General features: G+C 26.2%; 1 long non-coding RNA gene across 1 annotated transcript; it reads right to left on the bottom strand.

Annotated features, from left to right (window-relative positions):
- Positions 1-9,787: 9,787 nt before the first annotated feature.
- On the bottom strand, positions 9,788-12,134 carry LOC136972934 (uncharacterized). Its single transcript, XR_010880418.1, has 3 exons — positions 12,031-12,134; positions 11,770-11,901; positions 9,788-10,103 (listed from the first exon to the last, which is right to left on the bottom strand). It is a non-coding gene; the product is annotated as an uncharacterized lncRNA (long non-coding RNA).
- Positions 12,135-17,238: the final 5,104 nt, after the last annotated feature.

The following is a 17,238-nucleotide window of genomic DNA, read 5'->3' as shown; positions in this document are numbered from 1 at the left end:
CAATCATCAATCAGGAGTAGTTAGAACGATAATTAATTGAGCTGATAATTAATTTCTAAATCAATCAAATTAGATTAATTAGTTAACATACATTAATTGTGATTTGAGAATTATTGTCGAAAAATTAACAAGTGTATTATTCATTTATTTGATTTAATAATAATCGCGAGTTTAACAGAACATATAAAACGTTTAAGAATATTACTAAAAATTTAAAACATTTCTTGATATGGCGTATATAATTAAATTTATTTAATTTGTGATATGAATTAGCTATATTTTACCTTATTTACAGCTGACAGATAAATTGCAGACATATATAATACTAAAAAATAAAAGACAGCACTTCCAACGATTTATGGAATCTGCAACGAATTTATCTTGTCAGTAAGTATAATTTTTAAATTACTTTATTTACTTTAAAAGTATTTTCTACTAAATTGTTATATTTTTATTATTTTTTGCTTTTTTTAATTGAAACTTTTCACCTTTTAGTTTATACTCATTAACAAAAGCAGTTACGCATACAGCCAGATAGCACCAAAGCTGACGATATTAGCTTTGCTTACAGTGATGTAACAGAAAAGCATAGATTGCTACGGACTGGCTTCTCGGATCTTAATACGAAATCTCAGACCCGTGTGTGAACGGACAACCACTGTTTGAGTATGGAGGACCAGTGGTGAGTGCTTCAATCCTACCTTTACTATATACATACACCTTTACTGTTGACCAGCACCCTGTCCCACTTCTGGAACCATTTTATGTGACATTTTGGCCACTCCTGGTAACGTGAGAAGAATATTGACGGCACAGCGGTATAATTAAGAGATCCTGTAACCTCATGTGTTGTTTTTCTTAGCACAGATTCAAATGGCCATTTTCCAGCAAGATAATGTTAGGCCAGTTTCTCAGAAATGTTTCCGTCAAGTTGCCATACCTCCCTTTTCTGTCTAATCTCCAGAGTTGCCCATTGAGCATTTGTGAGATAGACAGGATGCCACAGCGTGAGGAAACTAAAATGGCAGCTTTAACATCTATGGGCAAATTATCTGTTGCAGGATAGTATACGAAACCTGTATGCTTGATGCTTGACTGTATTACCATAAGTAGCCAGGCTAAAGGTATTAAAGGTTTGTCTAAACTGTATTATTGTTCCACAGGAAATTGTCCCTTTGCTATGCTATTGTAATCATTTTGTCATTACATTTTCACTAATAAAGTTTTATTTTATTTTAACTCTTCCTTCTTTGTGAATAACTTATTTATCAGTGAGAGTAATTTAAGTTTGAAATGCATGCAATATTACGGAATTTAAACTCAATGCATTTTGTTATGCCAGTTCGAATTTTATTCCTATAAAATTCGGCCATTTCAAGAAGGATACTAAAATAGCCGACTTCCACCTTTTAAATGCTCTGTTGGACTTTCAAATAAAATTTGCGGAAGTGTAGGCAAATAAAATTTTCCCATAAACGTTTGCCTAAATATTTGCTTTTATTTAAATTTGTAACATACAAACTCTTATCATATGTTTGTATCACACGCACAAGATCATCAATATTAAAACTAGCATAACATGATGAATAAAATTGGGATTAACATAAAAAAGTCTTTATTTATAATTCCATTGATAATAACATAAAAAAATATCATTTATATTATACTATTAATCATAATAAATAAAATTGTGTGTGGCGCCATCTGTTACGAAATTTTATTTTAAAAACTTTTTATATTTTTAATTATTATAAAATGGCAAAAAAGTCTAATTTTAAGGCTAGAAATGAGTTTTTTTTTTTAAATTGTAAATGCTAATAACGAGTAAAACATTTTCATTAAGTCCGACCTCATTCATGATATAACACGACACCTCCTCTATCTCCTCTATCTTCCTCGACCTTAACCACCAAAATTTAATAGCATCAATGTCCTTTATACACAAACTACCGTTCGTTTCTTAATCTTTACACACACACACACACACACACAAACATCTACGGAATTTTTACCATTTGTTTTTTTTTTATTTTGGGTTCAGGAGGTTTCAAAACATGGAGATTTAGAAAACACTCTGAGGGTCAAATCTGACACGATTTCAATACTTTTCCTTATTATGTATATATAACATCCGGGAAAGTAAAATTGTAATATAGTAGAATACATACCACAACGTGTCATTTTAAATTGTATACATAAATAGTTATCCTTGAGGAAATAAATTAAGCTACTGAAAATCTTCAAATAATAATACAAAAAGTGAAAAATATGTTTAAGAACATTTTTTTTACGAATTTTTAAAATTAAACTGTATAAAATTTTCTTGCAACAACCAAAAAAAAAAAAAAAAAAAAAAAAAAGAAAACATACGTTTAAATTACTTCATTAACTGTTAATTTCTTTAATGCAGCATTTAATCAATTAACTATTTATTTTATTTAATTTTTTATCATTAAACTTTACAATAAAAAAGTTAAGTATTTTAATAAATATTTCCATTTTACTCTTACGTCTGTAGATCCACTACTGTAAGAAAAAAATTAAGTTTTATTTATAAGTTCAGATAATAATTTTCTTTGGAAACTCGACAATAACATATATAAAATTTATAAATAATCATTACAATAAATTATTTTTATGTAATTTAATTAAATAAATCGAGAGAAATTCGAATTACCTTTATAATTAAGGTTCTACCATAGGTATAAAGGATATAACTGTATATCTTGTAAAAGTTATAGCAAAGTATAGAGAATACTGATTCATTTCTAAAGTGATAACAAAATCACTATTCTATAATATCAATTTTAGTATGCAAGTCACATTTTTAAAAAGAAAAATTAACTCTATACACAGTATAAACTTATTGTTGGTCCTTTGACCACTTAAATAATTTTGTTCGGTGTCAATATCTGTATAGGATCTATAGCACAAATACATTGAATAATTTAAATATGTATGCATAGTTTTAATTTGATTTTGTTAAATAAATTAAATTAAATAATGACTAGTCATATATTGTATTGAATTCTTCTAGATATTAATATAATCATATAGCAAATATTTACTAATTAGTCACAGAATTTCCTTTAAACTGTTAGTTAAGTTTAAAGAAATTAGTAACAATAAAATAGCAAACCTTTAACTAATTTTTACATTTATTTATAATTTAGTGTAAAATAAAATGATTTAAAATATAAAGAAAATCTATTACTCCCATGCCATGTTTAAAGTATACAACATGAAATAACACGTGGAAATGCCAACCCTCTTATAATAAGTCGAAGTGCACAGATAAACACACGCGATTCAACAGTTTCGCGGTTGAACCGAATAAAAAGATTATTTATTTATTTTTATTATATTCCGTGAACAAATTGCGTGAAAATATTATCTAGCATAAAATATTGGCTCTATATATATACACTATATGTAAGTAAATCTGTTTTTTTTTTTTTTATGTCTATACTCGCATTAGAGAACCTAATATTAACATACAAAACGAGTTTTTATGCAATCATTTACATCAAACATGTAAAAAATATATCTAGCATATGAAAAAACATAATGAAACCTACTTACAATAAAAATTTCGTTGGCTTGACGTCATTTTTTTCTAAAAATGACGTCAAGCCAACGAAATTGTGTGTTTTGTATCACATTTTTTTCTTTTTTTTTATCAAGTAAAACAATTTATTTTAAGTAAACCGTACAAATTTCGAACACTTGGTAATGATATTTAGAGTTTCTATACCAATTCCACCGAAAAAAAAAAAAAAAAAATGTATTTATCAAATAATTAATTTTTATTCAAGTTCTCCATTGTTTGCTAGACAGACGGAAATAATTCATTTCATAAATCCTGTCATCCCGCTCCATCTAGCGGTTACAAAAAGAATTATATAATGAAAATAAAATTTGTAAACGTTTGTTGGAAAGAGATAAGAACAGGCGGTTAAATACTTGAATTGTTTTTTGTGTGTGTACAGAAATAGCTTCTTCTCCCTCCAGTCTCATATTTTGTATTAATAACGAACACATTTTGAAAATTCACTTGTATTTTTGGTTAGGATTCTTTTTCTTTTTTATTAAAAACTACGATTGCTCTCGCGAGAGACTGCGATAAATTTTAAAAAATATGGCTATTTAGTTGGAATTAAAGCTACTCTTTCCATCTAGTATTGTTATTTAGATTCAAATAACAATTATTTAAAGTGAAGTCATGTAGAAAACAATTACATAAACAAAAAAAAAAGCATGGCGTGTCTTTAATGCTAACGCTGTAAGAATTTGATCAACAACCATAAAAGAAACATAAATATTCTATAAAATATATTTTAAGCTATTTATATATTATAATAAATCAGTTATGTATAATGGATTTCATGCAATAATCTTGGCAAATGCTTCCACGGATCGTATTATGCGCATAATTTAAATCTTTCGATTTATTATGTGTATTTTTTCCGCACACAAATTAATATTAAATTTATGTTAGAAAGAGGAAAGTATTTTGCATTTTTAAGGAATAACTAGTTGATAATTATTGCTAGATATACAAGACACGTGTATTATGAAGAATGACAATTATTCATCCCAACGGGATTTAGACTGTGGCCCTAAGTTTTAACATATAACAGGCCCTTCTCCTCCACCAAATAATGATGCATGAGGCCCTAAATGCTTAGATTATAAACAAATAATGCCCTGATACAAGTTATGTTTGCCACTAAACATAAAGAACATTAAAAAATCCAAAACAATTGTTCAATTATTTATGAATACAGAAACTTTCAATAATTTGATAAATGTATTTAATAAAGATTTATTATAAAATTTTTCAGATTATTTAAAAATATAAGTTACGACTCTTTATTGATTTTTAAAACTTTTGCAAGAGATATTGTACATATATTTATTATTAAGTTATATACATTAATCAAGTACTTCATCTCATGTATAGATTGTATGCAGAATTATTAATACAGGACTATTTTGTAAATTATAATTTATGGTAAAATTATTCCCTGTATGAAATATCGTTATCGAATTTGATAATATGACAAGTTGTTTGAAAGAAAATTCATTATATTCTAGTTTATGGATGCGTTCGTACGACGGTAGCAAGATTGTATTTTTATATATAAAGAAGGATAAAAAAAAAACAAAATTACTTAAATTTCAATTACTAAGAAATAAATTCACAAACCTCGGTATATGATAAAAATCCATTATTAGAGTTATTTCATCTTCTAATTCAATTTCAATTTAATGTAATTTTCGGATTACTGCTTTGTAATAGGAACAAAATAAACAAATCAATAACATCCTGCAAGAGTAAAAATATGAAGTCGAGCGGTTTATGTGTATCTTGCTCTTAAATCAAGTAATATATAGCAAGAACAAAAAGAGAAAAAGACGATATAAATCACGTGATCAGAAAGAAAATTAAGGATCAAGGGCTCATTATGAGGAAACGTTGGCCATTTCGGTATTTATCCATTGATTGATTAGCAGCGGCAATAGAAAACGATAAAGCTTAATCTTTTTTTTTTCCTTTCCTTTTCCTTTCTTTTCTTTGGTAGTCAGCTACATTAACCTTAAAAAATTTGTGTTTCGCTCCAATATTGCATCTACTTGACACTCGACCTAATCCTGATTAAAAGGCAAATTGTTTAGAGAGATGAGGATCGATGTCATCTGACTTACTGAAGAACTGATAAGAAACAGATAATGAGTAATTAATAAGTAAAGCTTACTTCCAAATAAATTTTCTATCCGTTATACTAAACAGAGTTTACTATCTTCTTAAGTGATGCTTACCGATTATATATGTGCAATATTTCGGTAAATAGCTTGATCTATTCTGTGGACGAAACTCAGCAACGTTCGTTATTTTATGCATCGATTTGTCTTTCTTTCAAATATAATTAATTTGACTATTAACTAAGCGAAATAAACAATCCCATTTGATACGTTTTCATTGTGTCTGTTCCTTCCGAGTCAGTTCGTCCATATTACTATTATTCCAATCAGGTATTGAGGGCACGCAGAATGAATTCAGGGTAGGAGTATAGGGACACGTGCCCTATGTAGAAAAATAAACATCAGCAAGGGTCACACAGTCCAACTTACAGTAAGATGTGAGCTACTTTCAGGAGTTAAAAGTTTCTTTGATTTACCTACTACCACATTTTTAATCTGCTATAAAACTTTATTATGCTGCAAAACATAGTTATATCTATTTATCGCACGGTAATTGACGTTTCAAGTTGTATGGCATTTATATTTCCGTAGAAATTACAAATCTTTTTCGCATTTTATCAATTTATATTATCTACCGGCGACCAAAAATGTTGCCATGATCGACTTATTGGCCGTGCCTATTAGAGAGATGAGAACATTTTTAAAAGAATGTAAGGTACTGGTATAATTATTTATATTATCAAGCATCTCCTGTCATTTTTTTCTAGACACTCAACTTGATATTATGTCAATTTGCATATATATATATATATTATGCGTATATCTGCAGAAATATATTAAACTGAATAAAATGTACTAAAATACAATAAATTAAAGAATAATTTTTGTGATTAAAATTATGTTTTAAGTGTTAAAAATTCGTGAGTCCTGGAAAAAGAAAAATAATACGACTCAAACTCCAGTTCTGATTCAATATTTACATGTTGCAACTCCATGTAAAATTCTTTTTTTGCTATCTCAAATATCGGATATTTCTTCTGGAATTATACTGTATATTTTTTAAAAAATTCTGCATTAATTTAATTTTATTAGATGCGATATAAAAATATAAAATTTTATAAGTAAAGTGATTTATATCTGTACAAAACATTTTTAATGGAATAAATTTTTTAAATAATACACTTTATAATTAAACATTTTTAACAGTAAATAGTAAAAATCTATTTTCGACAGAAAAATTATTAAAATATTTAAATTTATGTATCAAAAACAAGAAGAATGCAATCAAATTTATCAATATACATCGTTGTGGGATATAAAAATTTTTTCTAAGAAATCACCGGAACAAATGTTTGGATATATCACAATTTTAATGGAATTTTTGGACATATATTTTAAATAACTTAAGAAGAGCGATTGTTATATGTTTCGATTTTTTTTAAGGCGCAGCTGCAATTTATTTCGATAAACAACTTGAAGTTTGGCTTAAAAGATAATTTAAATTTCATAAATTTAATCATAAAAATTTCACTTTTAATTTAATTTTAATCAAAAAATAAATACATCTTTTTATTCTTTAAATAAATCAGTTTAAATTCGAATTAATTTACATTTTATAAGAAGAAAGGAAGAAACAATTTTAAATGGAACAATACTGTACTTCATTTGTATAACAACTGTAATTATTGTATCATTTAGAACTATTTTATAACAGTATAATAGTTGACTAAGCTTTGTTATTGTCTCTATTGAGTAATATTATAGTAGTAATAATACTTTCTATAACAACTAGGGAGCAGGGAACATGTATCACAGGTAACAGAGTACTTGCACCCCTGCATTTAAGAAGTGTTTCATAAGTCTAATATGAAAATTAAAGTATTAAAGATGTTAATATTAATCAAGGATTCTAGAAAAATTTATATCAGAACTGTCTAATCAATTGCTTGACTGCTAACAAATTAACAGGTAGTCAATCATCTTTTAATACGGCAAAAATAAAGTTATAAAATAATTAAAATTCACATCAAAATGAGTATAAATAAATGTATACATTTTAAATTTACAAATTGATTTAATCAACAATTGAAAATTGAATTAATATTTTAAAAAATAGAATGAACTTACGTTAATTTATGCAGAAACTTTTCACTGTTTTTAAAATATAAAAAAAAAAAAGCTTTCAGGAAATTTTCAACCAACTGAAATATTAGCATAATCGATAACACTAACCTTGGGAGGTTGATTTGTCTTCGAGTAATTTATTCCTGACAAAGTATCGTTTAAAAATGCTAAGATAAAGTTTCCTTGATCAAAATTGCTTAGTGGATTGCGATAATTAATTGACTTTTTTTCGCTAATTAACGCGGAATAGTACACGCTTTATACTGTAGCAAAGAGCTATAAATGTTAAATGTAGAGCTTAATAGTTAGCCTATAGGATATATTTAGTAGCAATACTTAAAAATAAACTAAATGTTTAAAAGTTTACTTATCGAGAAAAGAAAAGATTTCGGTTCATTAAGTAGCATTAAACTTCAAAGAATTAAGTAAAAATGGGTTGCGGCTCTACTTTTATCAGTTCTCAAATAGGAAGTAAATTATTTTATATTTATATTATTCGAAATTAATAAAAAAAAGAATAACAAAATATTTTATTTGCTATAATTTGAAGTTACTCTTTGCATGGAAAAATCAGCAAGAGCTTCTGCAATATATTCCTCTTTATGGTTCGCAATAAAACGACACAATGGAGCTCATTGTAAAATATGTGAACGTCGCATTATTATAATTTAATCGGCAGAAATTTCATTTCCATAAATTAGATCATTTGATATAATTGTAAATAAGACCGTTCTGGGGAATCCGGGGTCGAAAAATCCAGTTTTTTATGAGTGGTGTCTCGGATATATCCTTCACCATTCAGTTGTCCCATTGAGGGCTTGGAAGAACCCATAATGAGTATGAAAGATCCTCTTATTTCAGAGACATTTGTTAAAAATCTCGAGATCAATTTTTCCTAAAAATAATATATATATATATATATATATATATATATATATATATAAACTAGTGAATATTATTATCATGTAATATAAGATATTATTTACATTATCTAAAACTGTAATAAAAAAAGGACAAGACGTCGTTTATTATCACATAAAGGTTCAATATACGAGATAAAAATAAAAATTCTATTTTCGACAATTCCCTATATAATTTGCCTGCAAAAAGTTAAGTATTTTTAATTTGGAGAATTTGATTAGTCAGCAAAGTTTTAAGTCTGAAAAAGATACAAAGAAGAAAAGAGAGAGCTATTAAGATTCCCAAATTAAAATCTATACCCAATAGTAAGTTTCCAATTAATTTTAAAAGCATTTAGAAGAAAATAAGAGTGTTGTAAAAGGAATAAAATTCTCCAAATCGATTCATACTTTGTCAAGATTTTTATTTTCTAGACAGGAGAAAAGCTAGCAATCCGTTCATTAGTTCTCATTGTTCAGCATCTAGTGATCATCATCCCTTTCCTATTGTTGCATCCGAATGCAATCCACATCCGAACAATGGCTATACTTCATTATTTGAGAAAGTCTAATTCCAAGATAGCAAGAAATCATTTCGATAAAAAAAAAGAAATAAATAAATGATCAAATAATATTAGAAAAAGCAATTTATTCATCTTCACTAAATATTTGTTACTCTAAAGATATTTAAAAAACATATATATTATTTACAAAATAAAGATTTAAATAATTACCTAATGATATAATTAAAACTCTAATTGCTTTAAAGGTTTTTTAAATTTATTTTTATTGAAAAATATATAAATTATTTAATTAATTTAATTATTTTCCTTCGCGTTTAACACTCATAAAACGTGAATTTCACAAGAAATTTTAATTGTTTTTAATTTCAGGATTAAGTAGCCTATTTCTTGTAAAATATTACAATAAAAAAAAAAGAATTTCGAATTAGATATTTAAAAATATATCACACGCTAATTAAGCAATGAATTTATTTCCGAAAAAGAAAATTAAGTAAAAATTATGGTAATTTAATAATAATCTTTTTGTTGGAAAATCTTTTATACATAACACAAACAATGGAAGAAATAAAAGCGAAAGGGATGAAAAATTCCTCTTTCCAGTTGAGTTTTGTAAGGATTGTGTTTCCTTTATCTGTGTCCTCTTCTTCTAAGTTGGAGGCACTACGATCCTAGAATTCTGAAATGCAGTTTCAACGTATGAAAGTGCTGTAAAATCTGGGCTCATTTCCATAGCAAGCAATCTGTGCAAAGAATACTTCTCTTGTGTTCAAATTGGTGGATAGCGAGATTGAAAACTTTCCTACTTCGAATATTTTCTCTAAAATGGAGTTCTTCGAAGAAGGTCGCATTTCTAATGGAAATACATGAATCGCTATTTCACTTTATACTTCGTGTCTCTTAAGAAAATGAAATTTTTCCTTATATAGTGCGCAGAGGGGAGGGGGAATTGTCTAATGGTTCCCGTATATTAACGGTTGCAAATATATGAATTTGTGATAAACTAACCTTTATAATTCTGAGAATAATTCCCGTATATAGATATAAAAATGTAATCAATACGTTAGTAATCAACGTTGTAAAATTTTCATTTAATGTAAGATTGATTACAGCGCTCCACCCAATATATGGCTTGTGATGCTTGTGAAGAAACATTATATGATCCCATTTGGGCATCACTAGTTGCCCACATACACTTTTGGATCAATATATTAAAACTGGCCGTGCAATTTTAATGTAGAGGGTTTTCTTTTTTTTCTTTTATTAATACAAATATCAGAGCATTCATATAAAGAAGTATAAAATAAACTTATTTTTATGTAATAAAACTTTTATTAAAAAATTAAAAACAAGTTGGAACCAATCTAAAATTTAATTTATTTATTTGAAAAGGGGGGGAATATACTTGTGGTGCCATCTGTTGACATTTAACCTAAAGAAATATTCCTTATAAAATATAAAATTACTTTAATTTATTTTATAATAAGTTTATTTTTATTTATTAAAGATTACTTTGTTAAAATTTTTAAAACCTTCTTTAAAATATATTGAAATAGATACATTTTTTAATGATACAATTATTCAATACATGACAATGTTTTTATTAAATATATTACAATTTATAAATAGATAAAAACACTATAATTTAACTTAAAAAACTTAAAAATTTTATATCATATAAATCTTTCTATATTCATTTAATGTTTGGATATACTGTATATAGGCCTACATGTAAGTATATACACATTTATATACACGTGTAGATATAAACAATTATATGTTTATTTGGAGTTAGAAAGTTTTCTATCGTCGTTCTCAATTCTATATGAGTGAATTTATCTTGTACAACACACACAAAAAAAAATAAGTTTGTATAGCTAGAGGGAAAGTTAGTCAGTCGTAATTCCTAAGAGTGCCAAAAACAGACACTTCTATCTACAAAGAGACAAGTAAGCCTCAAGGCTAGAGGTGCACTCAGGTACAAATGAAGTCTTTACACTCTAAAGAACTCACAAAACATCTGTCATAAAAGTTTTAAAGTCTCTTAAATCGTTTCATTTAGTAATTACAAAAATTATAAGAAAAATAAGCAAGTTTCCAATAGCCTAAAGTATTCTTTATTATTAAACATATTGTTACATTATCAAATTTTATTACCACTTGTTTTAAGTGTAATGTTTTCTGATTTCTTTATTAATTAACTAAAACGACTTCTTTTACAATTTAATTAATGTTTATATATTTAAAAAGTAATCATTTCTATCGTAAATTTTAATGAGAAACAATTAGGGGATGAAGTTATTATTATTCAACGTTGTGATTATTATAAGGGTGATTTAATATTCTTACAAAAATTCCTACTCAAACATAATAACCTTTTCTAAAATTTCTATATTAGTATCGCTTCTTTTGAGTCAATTTTAAGGTGTTTTTTTTATCATTATCTCTCTAGCAATAAAGAAAAAAACAGGAGGAAAAAATATGTTATATTTTTATTGAGAGGGAATCTCGTAATATACCTGATTGCTAGCTGATCTTTACCATTTATCTCAATTTTCAAACTTATGTCCAATATCGATTTTCTTAATTCTTAATTCTGGAATGGTTTGGGTAATCTACAAGCGATATAACTTTATATTTTCTTCTATAAACTGTAGATAAGAAGGGTACAAAATTATCTAAAATTCAACAGAAAAAAAAAATTACTTTACCTTCGATATAAATGTATAAATTTGCGAATAAATCTTATGAGTAGGAGAGGAAAAAAAATGGCAGATAACCCAAAAACATAGACTGCATTAGCAAATCGACGATTTCTTTTTTAATTTTTCAATATATAATTTTTTTTTTCGTCTGATGATAAATGGTATAAATATTAAAAACGAATAAATTTGAATTTATAATAATATTCTTATTCATTCACCGTTCGAATTCGAATGAATAGAATTTTGTTTTAATAGAAAATTAATGGATGATAAGTTATTATTATATTTTTTAAATAAAGAAAAGAAAATATTTTAAATGAATTTGAATAAAAATTACGAGAAAAAGTTTCTTTTTCTTATTAAAATTGCAACCTTTATCCATTTATAAAATAAAAATTCATCCCTTATGTTTATCTCAATAACACTTTTTATAAATATATCCATTATAAATAACACCGTCTTCTTAGAATATAAGTGTCCAATAGGGATTTAATTAATGAAAGAAGTATAATTTAGTTTTTTAACTTAAATTTTGCTTATTTCTCTAATTATTCGAGTCTATATTTAAGGAGTAATGTCTATTGAGAGTTGGATTTTTATTTAAGTAATAGACATTTACAGAACTTTTAAAAAAATATTTAAATTTCCTTAATATTCGATAAATTTAATATATTAAAATATTTTATTAAAAATTTATACAATATTTCCTGCTTATTTTCACTATATATTCTTTCCTATTATTGAATTAGAAAAGCGTAACCAAATTATTCTCGAAATTTATATAATAATAATAGTTTTTAAGAGAAAAAAAGAATTATTTCTATAGACATTTCGGTTAATGTTACCCTAGGTATACAAAATGGCGGCTCGTCTCTGATTCCAGCAAGGGAACAGTGGGGACGCACGTTCTAACCTAACCTGACCTATTCTAATAAATTACCCTTATTGTAATAATTGTTTTTTTGCTAATAATTATGGTAATTTATTAGAATAGGTCAGGTTAGGTTAGAACGTGCGTCCCCACTGTTCCCTTGCTGGAATCAGAGACGAGCCGCCATTTTGTATACCTAGGGTAACATTAACCAAAATTTCACATTTTGTAAAGATCAATATTAGTTATTTTTAAATTAATTATCTTTTTCATTTTATTTTTATTATTTTTTGCGTTTTTTTTTCTTATAAAAAGGTACCAAAAATTAATTGTTTTTAATGTCACCAATACTAAATTTACCACACATTAAATTTTTAAAGTTGTTTATTTTTATTATTAAAACTTCCCACTACGAAGTAAAGTAATTAAGGAAAGTACTACACTTAATCGTAGATTTTAATTTTCTTTTAAAAATAAAAATGCCTCATTACAGAATGTAACATCTTTATTGGAATTTCCTGTAATTTAAAAAAAAATTTATTTATAAACACACTTCATATTTAAAATCCTAGCAATTATTGGCGAATTTTTAATGTCTTTTTTAAAAATTATTCGTTTAATTTTTAAATTAATTCGAAATTTTTATTACTTCATAAATACAATTTTTAGAATTACTGGAATATATTTTTAGTTACCTGTTAATTTCCTGTATCAAGGAATTTCTCGATTTTAAATCGAGAAAATATCAATTTTAAGCTTTGTAACAGGATATATATATATCATTGAAAAGCGAATTATTTTGTCAAAATGATTCCGTGTAATAATTCATTTTGGTGAAATGCATTAATTTCTAATTCTCTGTAACTGTAGCATATAAATGACTGAAGAAATAGTTATGTTATAATATAGAAGGGCAAACAACTCTATAAAAACATATGGAATATATTATATATAACATATTCAATAGTATAGATTAATTCTATCTCTTTTAACCATTTTTTCTTCCTGTCTGTGGCACTAAGAAGGTCTTTTTCAGATCCATCGTGCCCATAGAGGGTAGCCATGGACTATAACAGAACCTGAGCATATTCTACTATGCCAACAATGGGACAGTCGAATGGTGAAGGACAGAACATCCAGAACAGACAATCCCTCGAAAAAATTCATGGGATTTTTAATGATCAAACGAGGAACTCGTTTGATCATTAAAAATTAGATGGATATTTTAATAAACTCTCTGTCGATCGATCTATACCAGATCAATATGAAAAATATTAAATTTTCTCTTCTCGATCATATGACATAATAGGGTTTCTATAATTGACTTTTAGTAGTCAATAATATAATATATATATATATATATTTTTTTTAATAAAAAAAATATTATTTTCAAATTAATCTACAGTTCGGCCCCTGAATGACTTTAATGCTTTGTCATTAATAATGAAGGATAAACAATAAAGATTCTTGTAAGTGAAGGGCATACCTCTACGTCATTTTGATAAGTAGCAGGTAGAGTGCATTGTCTCACTCCCTAAGGTTTTCACAACCAATAAGTCTTACTTCAACAGGCAATTCCTGTAGACTTTTCTTCATACATATTTGTTTATTTATTCAATTATTCTCTGGCTAAATAATTGAATTTCCTTCGTGACCTGCACTAAATGGATTATTAGCTACGCTGTGCTTTATTCCGAAGTAGATCTATTATTGCGCTTTAATAAATTATCTTTAGTCGTTTAGTCAGAAGTAGTATTGACAGTTTAAATATTTTGGAAGATTAAAAATAAAAAAAAAACATATTAAATAATCAGGATCACGAAAGCCGAGAGGCGTGCTTTTAAAAATTAAGTAGAGATGCTTTATTTTATTAAAAGTGAATAATCGAATTTTTTAAAATAATTTTTAAGCTTAGAAATCATTTTTTAAAACTACGAAGTAAGAATTTTTAATTAAGAATATTTATTAAAAATTTTACTAAATTTATGACTTTGACTAAAGCATCGTTATTAATCGTAGTTCTCGCTCGTATCTTTCGGATTAATTGCATTTTCATTCAGCCATTTTTTTTTTCTTTTTTAAGGATTAGTTATTAATGTCAATGACCTTAACAATGTTCTATATAATTATTAACATTATAGTAATATTTATTTCCATAGAGAATATCGTGAATAACGTTACGTGATAAAAGTAAATTGGAAGATTCATGCAATTATTTCTATATAAATGATACGTTTATATCGAAAGTTCCATTTAGTCTATATTTATAACAATAATGTTTAATGCTCAAACAATTTATACTCCTATTTACTTAAAGAGTCCATCTTCTAGTCACATTAACTTTTGTTTAAACGATTTTTATTAAGCTGCAAATTTAGGAATGGCCCTACCATGATCGAAAGCATTGGTCTATTGAAAATGGTTAGTGTCGCAGTTACGTCCGTCTATCTATCGACCGTAGTTCTTTGCAGGTCGTAAAAATGTGTCCATCTGAACTTAAATTTTATGTTTGTCGGTCATAGTTTTATATAGACAACGTCATGGCGATCGGGCAATTAATCTGTTCGTCTTTCTACACGTTTAAAAATTGTTTACGAGGTCAGAACTTAATTGAAAAAAGAAAAAAAACAAATCATTTTATATCTTTATAGATTAAAAAGTATTAATTAATATTCGATTATCTTACTACTTTTTTATACCTAAAAAACTTTAAGAGTTAGATAATGGTTTTATTTATAACTAAAGTTATAAAGTCGAAACTTAAAAAAAAAATATTTCAAACATAAAGTTATTTTTACAGATAAAAATTACATAGGAGCTTTATAGAATTTTATATTATTTTAAGAGGATAGGATTTAAAGAATGGAGTAATATATAATTTTAACATTAAAGGGGGGAAACTACTTCTAAAACTCTATAACACATGTTCTACCATTCGAATGATTTTTGGCAAGATTTCAAAGTTAAACATTGAAATTTTAGAAATTATCTATAAATAGATGAAATTTTAGCGAGATAAAAAAGAAAAAGAAAAAAAAACTATATATATAATATATCCATTTACAGCATCTTGGATATGATTCAATATCGGCAGGTCGAAGTCAATAATCATTGTTGTGGTCATTCTTATCAGCATTCTCTGTCAATAGTGAAGCAAAGTGGCAAAAGTGTAAAATCGATAGGATAATATACTGTGTATGTTCGTAATTCATCCAAGAGTGGATTAGTAAGCTTTGCTTTTATTACAAGATGCTTCTATACCCTCTTTAAAAGTATAACACCTGATTGGAATATTGGATAGAGTTTAGTTCCTTTTTCAATTTAGGTCACTTCGATTCAGTTTGTTGTTGAGATTTTCGGAAATATTGAACAATAAGATTAAAGTTTGCGATATAGAATTATTATTCCTTCCAAAAAATAGTAGCCCCTTACTATATATTGTATATAACACGCGTATAAAAAAGTTAAATAAATTTAAAGAACTTAAATAATAGTCCCTGCTATAAGTTAACATTTAAATAATTTATAATCTGCTTGAAAGTTGATCAATAAGTAGAAAAAAAACAAAACAAAAAACATAAATAATGTATCCTAAAATACAATATTGTATTTAAAAAAAATAGTTTATTTAATGCAGATTTTAAAATTATTTGCATTAAGTTTTACTTGATTTAAATTTTATTGAATATTTTTACTGTAAATCGAAAAATTTTCATGTTTAAATTTTGAATCAATTTAAATATTATTTTATAGTATTTTCCTTTAAATTTGTTAATTATGTTATATTATATTAATTAGCATTACTAATTCTAGCTTAGAAATTGAATAATTTATAAATGTCACGTAATTTTATCACGCTATAATCGTGTAAAAGTGTGAAAATTTTAAAGTAAGAATTTCGATTTTATTAATATAAAAATTTGAAAGTGTTCCCGTTTATACTTTTAAAAATTCTTTTTCTTCTTTTCTCTGATTATTTCCAGGAAATTTTCCAAAGAATAGTTGTAAATCATAGTGATGGATGAAAACCGTTATAAAAATTTATTTCATGAAGTTTAAATCAACAAAATTTTACCAAAAATTTATTGTTTAGGAAAAGAATAAAAATTGACAAAATAAAAATAAAAATTCTAGAACATGATTATAAACCTATTTTTCATCGACATGGACGAAATAATTCGAGAAAATCCTGAATTTTGATTCAAGTCAGACACGAATAGAATTCGTTTACAAAATATTTGCATTCAATTCTAGAAAAGTCAGCATTGCACTCAATAAATCTCAGAATAAGCATTGTTGATTTTTAGATGATCCATCTGTATCCCCAAGCAAAGAGCAAACCATGTGACTGCAAACAAAACTTCGCAATCAGGACACTTTGTCATTCTGTAAGTGCTGCTTTCTGAAAAGAA

Source organism: Centruroides vittatus, unplaced genomic scaffold (genome assembly GCF_030686945.1).
Source record: "Centruroides vittatus isolate TY-2023 unplaced genomic scaffold, ASM3068694v2 contig_1074, whole genome shotgun sequence".
NCBI classification, from domain to species: Eukaryota; Metazoa; Arthropoda; class Arachnida; order Scorpiones; family Buthidae; genus Centruroides; species Centruroides vittatus.
Note: the sequence above shows the minus strand (reverse complement) of the source record. Positions and strands in the feature narration are given on the sequence as shown.